We start from the raw sequence: 19,746 nt of genomic DNA, 5'->3' as shown, positions 1-19,746 counted from the left end.
GCAGCATAGATACTGGAGGCTGAGACCGGGTGGGTCGGATCACAATGGCCCCGTCCGACGATACCACCGGACAGGGCCAAACAGGCAGGATATAACCCCACCCACTTTGTCAAAGCTCAGCCTCCACACCACTAGAGGGATGTCAACAGACCACCAACAAGACACGGCTGAGTATAGCCCACGAAGATCTCCTTCACAGCACGAGCCCGAAGGGACACAAAACCGGACAGGAATATCACGTCAGTGACTCAAACACACGGAAGTGAAGAACCCTTCCTAGGGACTGCATGGAAGAGCACTAGAAAGCCAGTCACTCAGCCCCTATAATAGGGTCAGAGGCAGAGAATCCCAGCCCTGCCTCCAGCTATTTGCTAAGAAATTCTAGGGACAATAAGGAGGCCTGCATCTTGTGACCGTAGCGTACGTGTAGGTATGTATGGCAGGACCAAATTGGAGAGATAGGTAGGCGCAAGCCCATGTAATGCTTTGTAGGTTAGCAGTAAAATGTAGGTTACTTGTCATGGTGGCAGGCCGGGAATGGCAGCATGGCGTCACTGGGGAGTCTTGCACCACTGCTGCTGCCCTAATTTATTATTCTTGTGAGCCTACACTATTCAGGCAAATGAAGTAATAGCTGTTACAAATGTGTTTTGAGTACTGTTTTCAGAGCTGCAACTATTTTGATTATAAATCTGTTTTTAACTGTTTTGCTGTCTGAATATAGGCTGAGAGTTTTATCAAATATTAAAATGTTTACAGTGCATTACAGTGCAAATACCAACAACAGACAAACTCAAACATGGTTATTTTGTGACAACTTCCATTAAAGTGTATTTCCACATGAGACAGGAGCAGTGTCAGCTCAAGACGATTTGTGACCCGAAGTGAGATTTGATTTCAGTGCTCCTCCTAAAGAAGTTGATAGTCATGCTTCCCTGGGACACTCAAGTATTTTCAAATCACTAACATTTGTCTTACCTCTAATTACTGAAGGTCTGTAACAAAGCCCTGAGGAGGTTCAAAAGGTGGAAGGGTTTCCAAATTGGATCAAGTTTTCTACGGAGATTGGTGGTGATAGATGAATCCAAGTTCTCACACAAGAGAAAGGTATAGCATTAGCCATTTTGAAGTAGTAACATTCATTATCTGGGCTTGGGAACTGAGAGATAATTTGTTGATATATTTCACTTGTGTTAATCTGTTGCCTTTTTGCAGTACTCCTCACTAGATACACTGATATGGATAAAAAAAAATAGAGAGCTTACCCATTTCATACACTGAATTATTTTGTAAATACATCTCTGTATCTCTCGTGTGGGTGTATCTCTCTTCATTTCCGGTCACAACTTGTAGACTTGTTTACATGCTGCTGTGCGGTTTGTTGATAACCTTACTTTGCTACCTGCCAAGTTTACGGTTTTTACTTTTTAATATTTTAATATTTTTAGTTTTTCCCTCGCTCAAATGTTTTCATTCAACTTTTTCACGCCGGACACTTCATCTGGACGTGGTTCATTAGGACCTCCACCAGCCGAAGCTAAGTAGTAACATTAACTTGATACCTTCTAATTGCAGTCGCTGTACTCATAATATACAGGAGAACGATAGCCTTACGGCGAGGATAGCTGTGCTGCAAGCCCAGCTTCAGAAGCAATTGATAGGCAAGGGTCATTTAAGTGTAAGGAAAGGATGAAACAGCGTATGTGCCACCAGTAAGTACAGGTAGTAGTATAAATCCCCTTGCACGGTCCCCGCAGCTGGACAACTTTCTCATGGCTTCAGGAAGGAAATGCTGTAGGAATGCTCTGTCGCTCATTCAGCCGACAGAAACTTTCAACCGGTTCTCCCCATTAAGCAGCGAGTTGGAGTCAGAAGCCGAGCCTTCTCTGTACTCTACTCCTCCCGTTACGGGGTCTGAGACGCTGAAGCCTCCCACCATTAGCTCTGACAAATAGAAAACCCTAGTCATTGGTGACTCCATTACTCGCAGTATTAGACTTCAAACGAATCATCCAGCGATCATACAGTGTTAACCAGGGGGCAGGGCTACCGACGTTAAGGCTAATCTGAAGATGGTGCTGGCTAAAGCTAAAACTGGTGAGTGTAGAGAGTATAGAGATATTGTTATCCACGTCGGCACCAACGATGTTAGGATGAAACAGTCAGAGGTCAACAAGCGCAACATAGATTCAGCGTGTAAATCAACTAGAAAGATGTGTCGGCATCGAGTAATTGTCTCTGGCCCCCTCCCAGTTAGAGGGAGTGATGAGCTCCCACAACTAAATCGCTGGTTGAAAACTGAATTTGTAGATAATTGTCCCTCTTTCTGGGACTCACCCACAAACAGGACCAAGCCTGGCCTGTTGAGGAGTGACAGACTTCATCCTAGCTGGAGGGGTGCTCTCATCTTATCTACGAACATAGACAGGGCTCTAACTCCCCTAGCTCCACAATGAGATAGGGTGCAGGCCAGGCGCTGTTAGCCAGCGCCAGCCTGCCAGCTAAGTGGAGTCTGCCACTAGCACAGTCAGTGTAGTCAGCTCAGCTAGCCCCATTGAGACCGTGCCTGTGCCTCGACCTAGGTTGAGCAAAACTAAACATGACGGTGTTCACCTTAGCAATCTCACTCAAAAAAAGACCTCCTCCATTCCTGCCATTATGAAAGGGATTGTGATACCTCACATCTCAAAATAGGACTACTTAATGTTAGATTCCTCACTTCCAAGGCAGTTATAGTCAATGAACTAATCACTGATCATAATCTTGATGTGATTGGCCTGACTGAAATATGGCTTAAGCCTGATAAATTGACTCTGTTAAATGAGGCCTCACCTCCTGGTTACACTAGTGACCATATCACCCACGCATCCCGTAAATGCGGAGGTGTTGCTAACATTTATGATAGCAAATTTCAATTTACAAAAAAAAACTGAGCTTCTTGAGCTTCTAGTCATGAAATTTATGTAGCCTACTCAATCACTTTTAATATCTACTGTTTATAGGCCTCCTGGGCCATATACAGCATTCCACACTGAGGTCGCTGAATTCCTATCGGACCTTGTAGTCATGGCAGATAATATTCTACTTTTTGGTGACTTTAATATTCACATGGAAAAGTCCACAGACCCACTCCAAAAGGCTTTCAGAGCAGAGAGAATACAGTAGATGGCATACGTCAAACGTTTGATTTATGACCCTATCTCCGGATGACGTTTGCATGCCCATCCGGTCAGGACATCCTGGCAGGAAGTTATCACATGCTCTAGGGAGTGCCAATATAGGGGCATCCTGTCAGGACATCCTGTTCCTGTTCTCACACCTTAGAGTGAGTGTTAATTTATGCATATAGTTCATCTATTCCTTTGAAGCTGTCACGCTTTAGTTGGTGTTTATTTAACAAGATAGTGTTAATATGTATATGTTAAAGCATGTGTAGGCATTTGATCTAGCCTGGGGGGGGGGGGTGTGTCTCTCTGCAGGGGTGTTTGAAACAATGTTTTTTCTATCTAAACAATTCAACAATAGGAGGGCATATATACATAACGATACCCAAACAACAGGTGATTTTCCTAGGTTGGGGATCAAAGGAGAGCTGCTCTCCAGGGTGGGGGCTGCCAGCCTCTCAATCATGCCAGCCTCTTTTTGAAAGGCCTTTACTTATGACTTACACAGATTCATTTTCTACCCATCTTATTAACTGATGCTGTGGGATAAATCAGGTGTTTCTTGGTGGTCTTAAACAAATCTACTGTGAAACATGTTTATTGACTTAAAAAAAGACCACAGTAACATGCCAGATATAGTAGAGATGCTACAAAATCTGTTCGTTCGTATGTATTTTCCAAAGACTGTCTGGATGTGAACTACTTCGTGCCTGGAAAACTAACGGAGCTGGGGCTTGTGTGGGATATCCTGTGAGCAAGAGAGGCTGTCTTGACGACGGGGTGGAATTGGAAACGTCAGGATGTATAAACCTATAACCGGGCCCTTTATCTGTAAGAAAGGAATAGTAAAATGGTTTAATTAATTATAACATGTTTTAAAAGGTCTGTACTAAATATTTTGAATTAAATAAATGGTTTTAAAATTGTATCTCACCCTTTAACGAATGGGAATCGATCGTTTTCTCTCGCGCGGAGAAAGGCTTTTCTGGGAAAATGGGTCTGTGCGTTTTATACGAATACAGTCTTTCCTACAACAGCCTGTTATAAACATAAATATTTAAAAGGTTATTAAAGTGCAGTACTGTGTGTGGTAATGATGTTCAACTGTAGTCCAACAATGTTTATACATAAAACATTTGTGTATGTTTAAATATTGCACAGTAAAATTGTTTAAATAATTATAACATGTTTTAAAAAGGTTTGTACTAAAGATTTAGAATTAAATAAAGGAATTTAAAACAGTATCTCGCCTTTTAATGAAAGGAATATGACTTTTCCCTCTATCACAAAGCATGTCCTTGAGAAAAAAGGCTTGTGGGACAGACGTGTGCATGCGTGTGCGTGTGTGTGTGCGTGTGCGTGAGGGCGTGTATGTGTGTGTGCGTTTCAAAACAAAGGTTTTTTTTTGGGGGGGGGGGGGGGGTGTTCAACAATACCATGGCATTTTGCACTTAAGGGCCTCTCTCTCTCTCTCTGTCCAGATATCTACCCATCCCCATCAAAAAGGGTTGAAACAAGAATGGCACCTTAATTAACACACAAGCCTTTCAAATCTAAATGTATCTTACCCCAGAGGATGTGGGGGCTAAAAAGTAAAACAGCCAAGACAGAATACAATATGTCGAGACAGCCCCCTAGGGTTTAAAACAACCGTATACCGGTGACATATGCATACAGGGTTCCACTAAAAAGCAGAAGGTGTTATGTTATATCCCTGAGGTTGTAGGAAATCAAAAGGCAATACAGCCAGCATAGAATAGGTCTAGACATCCCCTCCTGGTGTTTTAAAACACTGCTTTTGTTCTCTAAACATTTGCGGTCCGACAGGCCCCAGAAAAACTTCACCACTGCTCTGTAAAACTCACCCCCACATGACCGTTAGTGACACTACCACGGAATGAAGCTAGTGAAACAGACCGTCTTCTACACTTCTGTATGACCAACTTTAAGGCAACTACAAACCTCAGGCCCAACCGCCCAGAAGAGCGGAAGACCGAGCAGCTAAAACATCATCTGTGAATCCATCCATCCTAATGGAACTTTTTGAAGGTGTAGTTAGTGAAAATAATATATTAGATTTGGATGCGTTTGGTATTTCTTTCTGGGAATTGTCTGGATATTACAATTTGATATTGTTCTAACATTAAACAGACGTTATATGTTTGTTTTTTTACAGATATTCTAAAACGGGTGGACAACAATCTTTTAGGTATGTGTTTTAGGCCAAATGCACATGTTTTTATAAGTTAAAATGTGTATATTTCGTGTAAATATATGTTAATATTATCTAACGTTTGTAGGATATCCAACATTGAGCCAACTGCTCCCGGGGATAAATGCTTTGGATCATCCAACATCAGATGTTATAACTATCCCTGATGAGATTTTGGATGAGCAACTGGAGGACACCGAATTTTACGAGATATCTATATGTCAAATGTATGTATTTTTTAATGATAAAATGTATAACCGACACCAAAGGCCCTACACCACGAGCGGACATGGTCGAGACGGAAGGGGTACCCCGGAACGTAACGAGTAAAACAATGAATTCGGATCATTTCCCCGCTTTAAATGACTTTTCAGAGGTCGTTAATTTGCAGTTGTTTGAAATGGACAGACAACATGATGAGGACAACTCCGAGATAGAAACAATATGCAGTCAAGATATTCTAAAACTGGAGGACCACGATTTTTACGATATATCTCTATGTCAGTTGTACGTATTTTTTATGATAAAATGTTTTGTATATTTTGTATAAATATAGGTGAATATTATTGTAGAAAAGCCCAAGGACATTGGTGGAAACGTCCTTTAATTTGAGGCCTCGTACTCAGAGGTGCCAGGGGATGCCTTAATTAGGTCGGGTGGAAATGTACGACCAATCTCATCCCATAAAATTAGGAAATAGCTATAGCCTGAACTCGCTGCTTTCTCTTCCTTAACTCCGACTAATCCAGAAGCTCTGTGCGTCCAGGAATCCACAGAAGTCCACCGACTCGATTACCTTTCATCTGAACTTTCTGTTGCGATCGGGAGAGTGGGCCATCAGGTAATGTTTAGAGTTATTACTGCAGAGTGCGGCTTGGAGCGCACGCTTCAATTCTAACGTGATTTGGTAAATGATCAAGACCCTATGGATCATGACAGGCCAAAGTGATATGGTTAATATGTCATGAAATTACACGTACACGTGAAAACACTTGAAAGGGTGAAATATGAAGCGGCATTGTTTGCGGAACTGAATGATTCCGAAATCAAACTAATGGGTATTATAGATGGAATAACCGATCACTGTATGTATTATTCTCCTCATGATTATGATAAATAGTGACAAACATTAATTACTCAAGGATGATACCTATTGACTTCTTAATGGACCGGCATGTGGAATTCGCTAAGTATGTTAATAATGATTGTTAGGATTTGATCTTTGTGATTATGAATTTGCTTGGATACCGGTTTTGAATTTGATTGGGATACCAGTTATTCTGTTTCCTATGTTATGCAGCACAGACTACTCAGTAAATATATACAGTGCCTTGCGAAAATATTCGGCCCCCTTGAACTTTGCGACCTTTTGCCACATTTCAGGCTTCAAACATAAAGATATAAAACTGTATTTTTTTGTGAAGAATCAACAACAAGTGGGACACAATCATGAAGTGGAACGACATTTATTGGATATTTCAAACTTTTTTAACAATTAAAAAACTGAAAAATTGGGCGTGCAAAATTATTCAGCCCCCTTAAGTTAATACTTTGTAGCGCCACCTTTTGCTGCGATTAAAGCTGTAAGTCGCTTGGGGTATGTCTCTATCAGTTTTGCACATCGAGAGACTGACATTTTTTCCCATTCCTCCTTGCAAAACAGCTCGAGCTCAGTGAGGTTGAATGGAGAGCATTTGTGAACAGCAGTTTTCAGTTCTTTCCACAGATTCTCAATTGGATTCAGGTCTGGACTTTGACTTGGCCATTCTAACACCTGGATATGTTTATTTTTGAACCATTCCATTGTAGATTTTGCTTTATGTTTTGGATCATTGTCTTGTTGGAAGACAAATCTCCGTCCCAGTCTCAGGTCTTTTGCAGACTACATCAGGTTTTCTTCCAGAATGGTCCTGTATTTGGCTCCATCCATCTTCCCATCAATTTTAACCATCTTCCCTGTCCCTGCTGAAGAAAAGCAGGCCCAAACCATGATGCTGCCACCACCATGTTTGACAGTGGGGATGGTGTGTTGCTTTTACGCCAAACATAACGTTTTGCATTGTTGCCAAAAAGTTCAATTTTGGTTTCATCTGACCAGAGCACCTTCTTCCACATGTTTGGTGTGTCTCCCAGGTGGCTTGTGGCAAACTTTAACCGACACTTTTTATGGATATCTTTAAGAAATGGCTTTCTTCTTGCCACTCTTCCATAAAGGCCAGATTTGTGCAATATATGACTGATTGTTGTCCTATGGACAGAGTCTCCCACCTCAGCTGTAGATCTCTGCAGTTCATCCAGAGTGATCATGGGCCTCTTTGCTGCATCTCTGATCAGTCTTCTCCTTGTATGAGCTGAAAGTTTAGAGGGACGGCCAGGTCTTGGTAGATTTGCAGTGGTCTGATACTCCTTCCATTTCAATATTATCGCTTGCACAGTGCTCCTTGGGATGTTTAAAGCTTGGGAAATCTTTTTGTATCCAAATCCGGCTTTAAACTTCTTCACAACAGTATCTCGGACCTGCCTGGTGTGTTCCTTGTTCTTCATGATGCTCTCTGCGCTTTTAACGGACCTCTGAGACTATCACAGTGCAGGTGCATTTATACGGAGACTTGATTACACATAGGTGGATTGTATTTATCATCATTAGTCATTTAGGTCAACATTGGATCATTCAGAGATCCTCACTGAACTTCTGGAGAGAGTTTGCTGCACTGAAAGTAAAGGGGCTGAATAATTTTGCACGCCCAATTTTTCAGTTTTTGATTTGTTAAAAAAGTTTTAAATATCCAATAAATGTCGTTCCACTTCATGATTGTGTCCCACTTGTTGTTGATTCTTCACAAAAAAATACAGTTTTATATCTTTATGTTTGAAGCCTGAAATGTGGCAAAATGTCGCAAAGTTCAAGGGGGCCGAATACTTTCGCAAGGCACTGTACCACGTTATGGTTAAAGGAATTCCTGCTTCAGTCTCATCCATTCCTCTGGAACCTGTTCACCTTCACTGTCAGTCATACTACCTGTCCAGCTACCAGCACAGATTCCAAAATCTTTCAATTATTTAAAACATCTATAGGATACTCAGCTGAGACCGGGAATAATTGATTTGGAGGCATCCAACATTAACGGCTATAAGTATTGAACATGGGGTTTTCAGAAATACATTTGCTATCATATCTGCAAATATGTATTAATATAAAAAATAATAACTTTATTATCATAATCTTTATTTTTATTATTATGTTACATGCGAGACATACCCAGAAATGTCAACGTAGACAACTTACAAGAATGTGTTTACCAGGCAGTGATGAAAACACTTTAATGGAGCTCTAATTCCAACATGCAAAGATATATATTTGATACAATGACCCTTGTTAAAACTGTTGTTACAATATAACTTCTCACAGTGTACATTTCAAGGTTTCACATAACATAAAACAACTATCTAAATAAAGTTTCTCGGACTAGCACACTGTCGAGTTTCCTATTTACTTTCGAACAATCATATTTCAGATTCAGGTTTAGGGGGTAATAACTTTATGGAAACCACTTTTCACACTATGTACAGACATAGAGAGCCTGCACATCATGGTGAAACAGGGATGAATGGCTATTCAATGTACAACAGTAGTCTTCTGTAACAGACAATACGTGTTGTTTTATTATAAAAAATTAATAATAATATTATTATCAGAATCTTTAGTATTATTATGTTACATGCGAGACATACCCAGAAATGTCAACGTAGACAACTTACAAGAATGTGTTTACCAGGCAGTGATGAAAACATTTTAAAGGAGCTCTAATTCAAACATGCAAAGATATATATTTGATACAATTACCCCTGTTAAAAACGGTTGTTACAATATCACTTCTCATTGTGTACATTTCAAGCTTTCAACAACAATAAAACAACCATCTAAATAATGTTTCTCGGCCTAACACACTATTGAGTTTCCTACTTACAAAAGAACAATCACTAAGACAAAACACAAAAAGTTGTAATATAATCTGTATACATGTCATTCTATACTGAAAACAGGTACATCCTGAAAGATTATGATGTTGATGTGATAACACACTTTTTATTCATCTCTCATTTTAGGATAATAGTGTTTATTTGATACTTTACTTAAATTGTATTATTTATCTTGTCTCATACCATGCTAATACACTACCAAGCCATGCAAACAGATGTGGAATTGACCCCATAACAGGTGTTGTCTTTTTGGGATCAATAATTGATCAAGAATACCAATAGGCGTGATCAGATCCTCTTCCCTATTACGGTATCATAAAATGCACAGTCATATGCAAATCTATAAAACTTAACATGACTACTTGCAATGTCATTATTTATGAAACCATCCATCAACGGTTGAATTGTGTTATTTTTATTTGTACATACACCGAGCTTCCATGTGGCTGGAGCCAAGCAACAGGCTAAATTAAAAAGACCCAAATAAAATGTATGTGAAAAGATGGGGTCAAATATAATTTTTGTTTTGATTTTTTTACAACCAACAGGTCTTCCTAACATTTGACATAACTAGTAAGCCTTACTTAATGTATAGGGACTCCCAAATAAGGACCGGGAAACACACGGGAGGGCTGGGACCCCAAGCCCTTCTAAGTAATTGAGCCGAGTGTCACTACTTCCACCGAAGTTGTTCCCTCTCCTTGTTTGGGCGGCGTTTGGCGGTCGACTTCACCGGCTTTCTAGCCGCCACCGATCCATGTTTCATTTTTCCTTTTGTTTTGTCTGTTTACACACCTGGTTCCCATCTCATAATTATGTTCCTTATTTAACCCTCTGGTTTCCCTTTCTGTTTTGTGCGTGAGTGTCTTTTGTGTGTTCCGGTGTGTTTAATTTTGAGTCCTGTTTTGTCCTTGTTTGGGATTTTGGGATTTTGTTACGTTTTGGATTGAGTAAATCAGTGTTTGTTACTCTTACCTGTGTCCTGCGCCTGACTCCTTCGCTATCTGTTAGATAGACTCTGACACCGAGAACATAAATGCTATATTGTAATTAACTTCTTGACGCTGCCCATCCCTTAAAACTTCTTGACACTACCCATCCCTTAAGCGGGATAATTGTCATCAGCAACCGCTGAATAGCATAGCACCCAAGTCAAATAATATTACAAAAAATATTCATATTCAAGAAATCACAAGTGCAATATTGCAAAACACAGTTTAGCCTTTTGTTAATCCACCTGTCGTCTCAGATTTTGAAATGATGCTTTACAGCGAGAGCAATCCAAGCGTTTGTGTAGGTTTATCGATCGCATGACAAAACATGAAGTACACTTAGCATCAGGTAGTTGGTCACGAAAATCAGAAAAGCAATCAAATTAATCGTTTACCTTTGATGATCTTTGGACGTTTTCACTCACGAGACTCCCAGTTACACAACAAATGTTCCTTTTGTTCCATAAAGATTATTTTTATATCCAAAATACCTCAGTTTGTTTGTCGCGTTATGTTCAGAAATCCACAGGACAGAGCGGTCACAACAACGTGGCGAAAATTCCAAATAATATCCATAATGTCAACAGAAACATGTCAAACGTTTTTTATAATCAATCCCCAGGTTGTTTGAAAAAAATATACAGTGGGGCAAAAAAGTATTTAGTCAGCCACCAATTGTGCAAGTTCTCCCACTTAAAAAGATGAGAGAGGCCTGTAATTTTCATCATAGGTACACTTCAACTATGACAGACAAAATGAAAAAAAAAATCCCCATTGTAAGATTTTTAATGAATTTATTTGCAAATTATGGTGGAAAATAAGTATTTGGTCAATAACAAAAGTTTATCTCAATACTTTGTTATATACCCTTTGTTGGCAATGACATGTCAAACGTTTTCTGTAAGTCTTCACAAGGTTTTCACACACTGTTGCTGGTATTTTGGCCCATTCCTCAATGCAGATCTCCTCTAGAGCAGTGATGTTTTGGCTGTTGCTGGGCAACACAGACTTTCAACTCCCTCCAAAGATTTTCTATGGGGTTGAGATCTGGAGACTGGCTAGGCCACTCCAGGACCTTGAAATGCTTCTTACGAAGCCACTCCTTCGTTGCCCGGGCGGTGTGTTTGGGATCATTGTCATGCTGAAAGACCCAGCCACGTTTCATCTTCAATGTCCTTGCTGATGGAAGGAGGTTTTCACTCAAAATCTCACGATACATGGCCCCATTCATTCTTTCCTTTACACGGATCAGTTGTCCTGGTCCCTTTGCAGAAAAACAGCCCCAAAGCATGATGTTTCCACCCCATGCTTCACAGTAGGTATGGTGTTCTTTGGATGCAACTCAGCATTCTTTGTCCTCCAAACACGACGAGTTGAGTTTTTACCAAAAAGTTTTATTTTGGTTTCATCTGACCATATGACATTCTCCCAATCTTCTTCTGGATCATCCAAATGCTCTCTAGCAAACTTCAGACGGGCCTGGACATGTACTGGCTTAAGCAGGGGGACACGTCTGGCACTGCAGGATTTGAGTCCACGGCGGTGTAGTGTGTTACTGATGGTAGGCTTTGTTACTTTGGTCCCAGCTCTCTGCAGGTCATTCACTAGGTCCCCCCGTGTGATTCTGGGATTTTTGCTCACCGTTCTTGTGATCATTTTGACCCCACGGGGTGAGATCTTGCGTGGAGCCCCAGATCGAGGGAGATTATTAGTGGTCTTGTATGTCTTCCATTTCCTAATAATTGCTCCCACAGTTGATTTCTTCAAACCAAGCTGCTTACCTATTGCAGATTCAGTCTTCCCAGCCTGGTGCAGGTCTACAATTTCGTTTCTGGTGTCCTTTGACAGCTCTTTGGTCTTGGACATAGTGGAGTTTGGAGTGTGACTGTTTGAGGTTGTGGACAGGTGTCTTTTATACTGACAACAAGCACAAACAGGTGCAATTAATACAGGTAACGAGTGGAGGACAGAGGAGCCTCTTAAAGAAGAAGTTACAGGTCTGTGAGAGCCAGAAATATTGCTTGTTTGTAGGTGACCAAATACTTATTTTCCACCATAATTTGCAAATAAATTCATTAAATTCCTACAATGTGATTTTCTGGAATTTTTTTTCTCATTTTGTCTGTCATAGTTGAATTATTTTTTAATTATTTTTTAATTTTTAAGTGGGAGACCTTGCACAATTGGTGGCTGACTAAATACTGTTTTGCCCCACTGTATTTGATAATATATCAACCGGGAGTGTACGTTTTTCAATAGGATAGGGAGAAACAATGGCCGCTTTACTCTGTTGCACAACACTCACTCTGAGAGCCCCCACCTATCCACTTACGCAATGTGATCTTTCTTGCTCATTTAAAAAAAAAAAGCCTGAAACTATGTCTAAAGACTGTTGACACCTTAGGGAAGCTAAAGAAAAGGAATCTGGTTGATGTCCCTTTAAATGGAGGATAGGCATGCATAGGAGAGAGAGGTTTCAAAATAAGAGGCACTTCCTGATTAGATTTTCCTCAGGTTTTCGACCTGCAATATCAGTTCTGTTATACTCATAGACAATATTTCTACAGTTTTGGAAACTTTAGAGTGTTTTCTCTCTTAATCTGACAATTATATGCATATTCTAGTTTCTGGGGCTGAGAAATAGGCAGTTTCAAATGGGTATGTTTTTTAGCCAAAAATGAAAATACTGCCCCCTACACGCAAAAGGTTAAAATCATTGACCCATAAGAGAACACAGGACCAAAGCAAAGCATGACCCATGTAGAATTAAAACAACATTATTCTTAATGATAAATGTAATCTAATAAACAAATGTTTGCATAATGAATGACATGAAAACTGTCTCCAACAATGTATTTAGCTATGTATAAAAACGTTGATATTGTCAGTAAGGTCATTGAGACTAACAATAGTTATTGTGGCAGGTTAAGGGTTAAAATATATTGAAGGATCGTGAATGTTAGAGATTTGTTTACAGTGGGGATTCTGAAAGATGGGGGATTAGAACCCAAAGTAATAGTGGTAAGAAAGATCATCAAGATAATTTCATATTCCAGTTTCGATGTTAACAACCGAGGGAGTTTACAGTAGGTCAAAGAGCTGTATAGAGGCAAAGAGAGCAACAAATTGACCTACGGTTATGATGTATATGACATGACGATACCTGGGCAATATGGATACGTACAGCATATAAAGATTAACAAGCTTAAATACAGTAGATTTTAAAAGTTTTTCATGTATAAATTACAATTTTTTTCTCTAGATTACCTTTGTAGTTTTTACAACTCTTTTATAATCTAAATGTATGTGTTGTGTAAGGTATTTTTATTCTCAGTCCACAGAATGGAACACCTATCATTGAACCATGATAACGGGAGTTATCGATGATATGCACTATTAGTTTCTGGGAAATAGATCCTTGTTTCTATCGCTTATAGCATATTTATTTTTACCCCATTCCTGAAAGCTCACCCTTCCAGGAACACATATGTTTGTGCCCCCAGTAGACCAGTTATAACAATCCCATATGTGTGGATTATGTCTGGATTTAGGACCAGCAGAGCATACCTATAAAGCAAAAGCAAGGGGATGACAGTTGAGAAAATAGGCAAAATAATGAAAAATAATCGAATCCACAATTACATAATATGCAATGAACTACTGACTTTTTCATTTGTAAATCATTATTATAACCCAAATGAAACCTTTGGTTTATACGTGTCTACAACTCACAAGTATTATTAAAAATGTGTAAGAAATTGAAATGCATAATATATGTACCCCATCTCAATTTTCACAAGAGATATATTCTGAACTTTTAAACAAAAATGTCAACTCTTTACACATACTTGTGCTACTTTCACATAACAAAATACAATGTCAGTGTCAGTGTATGCATCCTTCAATGCTGTGGGGAATGTGTTATAACATGTACATGTTCCCCCTTATAGATATTCTTTAACATCCTAGATACTATTACGTTAGTAGTACATAACCGTGTAATAGTGTAGTACTACAGTACGGACCTGTCTTCTGAATATGTGTAGTACTGTATATAAAACATCAGTGACTCTTTGATTCAACAAAAGTTCTTGTTGTCTACAGTTTAACATAAACAATATTTCACTCCACTCTAAAAATATACTTTTGGATTATAAACATTTAAATAAAAAATAGAAAAGGAATACTAAAATAGCCCAGGTATCGTCATGTCATAAACATCATAACCCGAGGGGGTTCACAATTGTTCAAATGTTGCATATACATTTTTTAGTATCTCGATATTGTGTTATATGTTGGAATGTCTAATAAACAAAAATATTGTATACATTAATAATATTATTTTGTTTTATAGTGGGTACATGTTAGGACCATGCCTAGGACCATGACTCAGGACTACCTGGCCTGATGACTCCTTACTGTCTACAGTCCACCTGGCCATGCTGCTGCTCCAGTTTCAACTGTTCTGCCTTCGGCTATGGAACCCTGACCTGTTCACCGGACCTGCTGTTTTCAACTCTCTAGAGACATTAAAAATGTGTAAGAAATTGAAAGGCATAATATATGTACCCCATCTCAGCAGGAGACGTAGAGATACTCTGAATGATCGGCTATGAAAAGCCAACTGACATTTACTCCTGAGGTGCTGACCTGTTGCACCCTCGACAACCACTGTGATTATTATTATTTCACCCTGCTGGTCATCTATGAACATTTGAACATCTTGGCCATGTTCTGTTATAATCTCCACCCGGCACAGCCAGAAGAGGACTGGCCACCCCTCATAGCCTGGTTCCTCTCTAGGTTTCCTCCTAGGTTCTGGCCTTTCTAGGTAGGTTTCCTAGCCATCATGCTTCTACACCTGCATTGCTTGCTGTTTGGGGTTTTAGGCTGGGTTTCTATACAGCACTTTGTGACATCAGCTGATGTAAGAAGGGCTTTATAAATACAATTGATTTGATTTGTGCTCTTGGACACATCATCGGTGATGTTTCCTAGGATCATGTTTCAGGTCTTTCAACATTATACAACTTCACCCATCAGACCTTAGCTTATGTCATAAGTGACATTATGCTAGTTCCCATGGATTTACTGATCCCCGCTATTTCGAGGCATGACTAACCACTGGCCAAATCCCTGTCACAAAATAACAATATGCACTTGTTCCTATCTTTCAGTGCAATCGTGGAATAATGGGGTCAAAGTGGAGAAGACAGGGTTGGGTGTTTAGGATGTTGGAGGTCAAACACAACAGATGGCGTCCAGTTCTTAAAATGGTTGAAAACCGTACACAGGAAACGTTAATCCCTTTCATCAGATGACATGTGCGAAGAGGTTCCACCATTCTGAGTGACTGCTGGAAAGTGTATGTCAGGTCTCTGAATAGGCTGGGTTACAATCACTGGACTGTCAACCACATAAACAACTCTGTGGATCCTCACACAGGATGTAGTACACATCACATTGAAAGAGCGTGGCAGACAATAAAGGGAAAGGTCTGGAGACTAAGGGGCAATCGGACCAAAAAAAGTTTAAAGAAGCGTCTCCATTTTATTGAGTGTATGTACTGGTTGGGTAAAGAAAATAAGAAAGGAGTACTCTCTCAACTCTTCAAAGACATCCGATTAGTATATCAGCTGTAGGATTTTCACTCGTAGTATGCACCCCCTAGAGGAAATGTCTTGTCAAGACCATTCCAAGCTGTAAAATCAGACATTGTTTGTCACATACTGTAAGTAGGGTCAATGTTATCTTTCAAAAAGAGTCTACTATGATGAACTATCCAAGTTGTAACTGAGACGTTTCCATTTCCTTTCAATGTGAATAGAATACTTACAGATGAGTTGTTTGTTGCACAGTGCCTCAAAAAGGACATTCAGTTCCAAATATTTAGTGATTTTTATAAAATAATACATATAAACATCCAACCATCACTAATTTCAAGTGGGGTTGCATTTGTAAAAACATGCCAAATACTTGCCAGAACGTAACCCCTGCAGCTCTATTTTGCTGTAAAAAACAGAATCTAAACTTTTTATTTATATCAACCAATACGATGTTTTTGGAACTACGATCCTACAGCAAATTAATGTGTTTCATTCTTTTGACAGGGTTATAAGCATGTTTTGTTGCTTTCTGTGTTTTTTGGGGTCATTGTTCGATCAACAGGCTATGCACCAAGCCTCAAGAAAGTGTATTACCAAACTTCACCTACTATAATTAAAAACACGTTGTAACGTAGGAACTACATATTGATTACATGAGTAAATAAAGTGTGTTTCACCTTACATTAATGTGCTTGTTCCTGTGTAGAAACATTGTAGTTATGATACTTTTCTTTAAAATGACATAGTAAAAACAAATGTTGATATACCCTGCAAAATGCTTAATAGTATTGCAAGTACATAGTAAATACACTTAAAGTTGCTGTAACAACATTTTTCCTAGATTGAGATGGATTCCCATTGATCACAACTACAAGTACTGTATTGGGTGTCTGCCATCATTGGAACATAGTAACTACATAATAATTACATGAGAAATTCACTTTACATTAAGTTGCTTGTTCCTGTGTAGAAACATTGAAAGTACAGTGTAATTACACTTACAGGTGCTGTAACAACATTTATTCTACATTGATGTGTATTTCCCCATTGATTGTAATTAAAAGGTTTACCCTACTGTGTTGCGTTTTACTTTACGCTGCTTGCTTATGAGTAGATTAACATTATACATTATAATTTTGAACAACATTTAATTTACATTACACCTTTGAAGCCAGGGAAATAAACCATAAATCCTTTTTCAAAGGCAGGTACATAGTATTTACAGAAGTTGTACCATTATGTGTTTCAATTTACATTAAGTTGCTTGCTTCTGGGTAGGAGCATTATATTTACATGCATACACAGTACCAGTCAAAAGTTTGGATACACCTACTCATTCAAGCGTTTGAGCCAATCAGTTGTTTTGTGACAAGGTATTTATGTTTTTTTTATTTAACCTTTTATTTAACTAGGTAAGTCAGTTAAGAAAAAAGTCTTATTTCCAATGATGGCCTACCCCGGCCAAACCCTAACCCAGATGACCTTGGGTCAATTGTGCGCTGCCATATGGGACTCCCAATTACGGCAAGGTGTGATACAGTCTGGAATCGAATCAGGGTCTGTAGTGACGCCTCTAGCACTAAGGCAGTTAATACAATTTTAAAAACATTACAATACATTCACAGATTTCACAACACACTCTGTGTCCTCAGGCCCCTACTCCACCACTACCACATGTCTACAGTACTAAATCCATACGTATGTGTGTGTATAGTGCGTATGCTATTGTGTGTGTGTGTCTGCATGTGTCTGTGCCTATGTTTGTGTTGCTTCACAGTCACCGCTGTTCCATAAGGTGTTTTTTTTATCTGTTTTTTAAATCTAATTTTACCACTTGCATCAGTTACTTGATGTGGAATAGAGTTCCATGTCGTCATGGCTCTATGTAGTACTGTGCACCTCCCATATTCTGTTCTGGACTTGGGGACTGTGAAGAGGCCTCTTGTGGCATGTCTTGTGGGGTATGCATGGGTGTCTGAGCTGTGTGCCAGTAGTTTAGATAGACAGCTCGGTGCATTCAACATGCCAATACCTCTCATTAATACAAGTAGTTATGAAGTCAGTCTCTCCTCCACTTTGAGCCAGGAGAGAATGACATGCATATTATTAATATTAGCTCTCTGTGTACTTCCAAGGGCCATTTGGAAATTGCTCACAAGGATGAACCAGACTTGTGGAAGTCTACAATTCTTTTTCTGAGGTCTTAGCTGATTTTCTTTTGATTTTCCCATGATGTCAAGCAAAGATGCACTGAGTTTGAAGGTAGGCCTTGAAATACATCCACAGGTACACCCCCAATTGACTTAAATGATCTCCATTAGCCTATCAGAAGCTTCTAAAGCCATGACATAATTTTCTGGAATTTTCCAAGCTGTTTAAAGGCACAGTCAACTTAGTGTATGTAAACTTCTGACCCACTGGAATTGTGATACAGAAATAATCTGTGAAATAAGTGAAATAATCTGTCTGTAAACAATTGTTGGAAAAATTACTTGTGTCATGCACAAAGTAGATGTCCAAAACCGACTTACCAAAACTATAGTTTGTTAGCAAGAAATTTGTGGAGTGGTTTAAAAACGAGTTTTAATGACTCCAACCTAAGTGTATGTACATTTCAACTGTAATTGTAAAAGGGTTATCTAATGATCAATTTGCCTTTTAAGCTAACACAACGTGCCATTGGAACACAGGAGTGATGGTTGCTGATAATGGGCCTCTGTACGCCTATGTAGATATTCCATAAAAAATCAGCCGTTGCCAGCTGCAATAGCAATAACAAAAAATGTGATTTTCTTTGGAAAAACAAGGACATTTCTAAATGACCCCAAACTTTTGAACGGTAGTGTACATCCAGACAAAGGTGTTTGAGTGTATATGGTGGGCATATTGGATTCCTAACATAGTTAAAGTAAACAAAAATAGACTTGAGTACAGGTCATAAGTACAGTACACAAATCTGAAACATTTCTCATTTAAAATGTGTATGTATACAGTTGATTAAACCACCATTTAGGGGTAATATGGCAGTGATGTTGGATTTTGGATGTCATATTGGATTTGGAGTGAAATCTAGGGGGCCCCCTAACGTAATTGCATGAGGGGTTAAACATATAAAATCCACAGAGGAACATTTGACTGGAAAAATGACAGATTTCAGTATCTGAGCCCACTTTTCTTATAGATGAATACAATGGCCACAACATTTTTTTTTTTTTAAATGTCATTGGAAAGTTGTCTATTGAACAGTTACCATACCAAAAAGTGAAGTTCATCATCATGATTCATCCTAAATATTAATAGTTGATATTTCTACCTATTGTATCTGTGTGTTTACAGGTCTACATTTCCAAGCTGTATTAAGATATCCTAATGTTGTTTATCTGTTTATGTAGGGCAGCCTTGTATTCCACATTCTAGCAATATCAGAGCCTGGCAATACTCTTCACATTTTTAGTTTAGGGGGTGCTTTAGAGCAAATTACAATAGCCACTAATCAAAAAACATGTTACTGCATTTACAGTAACAATACAGCACTGATTTAGATCACAGATAACTTGGAAAGTTGTCTATTGAACAGCTACCAAAAGGAAAACCTGGTAAATATTTTTAGACATACAACCATCTATTTCGTATATAGGAGAACTTAGAGATATGTTAAAATATGGTTGTGCTTTGTTATACCTCGGGTATCTCAAAAACTAAAGCCCTGTTTGAGGATTGGTCACTAGCCTAGCAAACTGGAATACAACCAGATGAGGTTTGAGGAAGTGAAAATGAAATTGAGCTGTCGA

The 19,746-nt window shown here is 39.0% G+C and overlaps 1 long non-coding RNA gene across 1 annotated transcript; it reads left to right on the top strand.

Moving 5' to 3' along the window:
* The first annotated feature begins 997 nt into the window (after window positions 1-997).
* On the top strand, window positions 998-6,704 carry LOC118954848. The gene is made up of 3 exons (XR_005044924.1): window positions 998-1,107; window positions 5,341-5,373; window positions 5,465-6,704. It is a non-coding gene; the product is annotated as an uncharacterized LOC118954848 (long non-coding RNA).
* Window positions 6,705-19,746: the final 13,042 nt, after the last annotated feature.

Source organism: Oncorhynchus mykiss, chromosome 3, assembly GCF_013265735.2.
Source record: "Oncorhynchus mykiss isolate Arlee chromosome 3, USDA_OmykA_1.1, whole genome shotgun sequence".
NCBI classification, from domain to species: Eukaryota; Metazoa; Chordata; class Actinopteri; order Salmoniformes; family Salmonidae; genus Oncorhynchus; species Oncorhynchus mykiss.
This window is presented reverse-complemented; position numbering and strand designations above follow the sequence as displayed.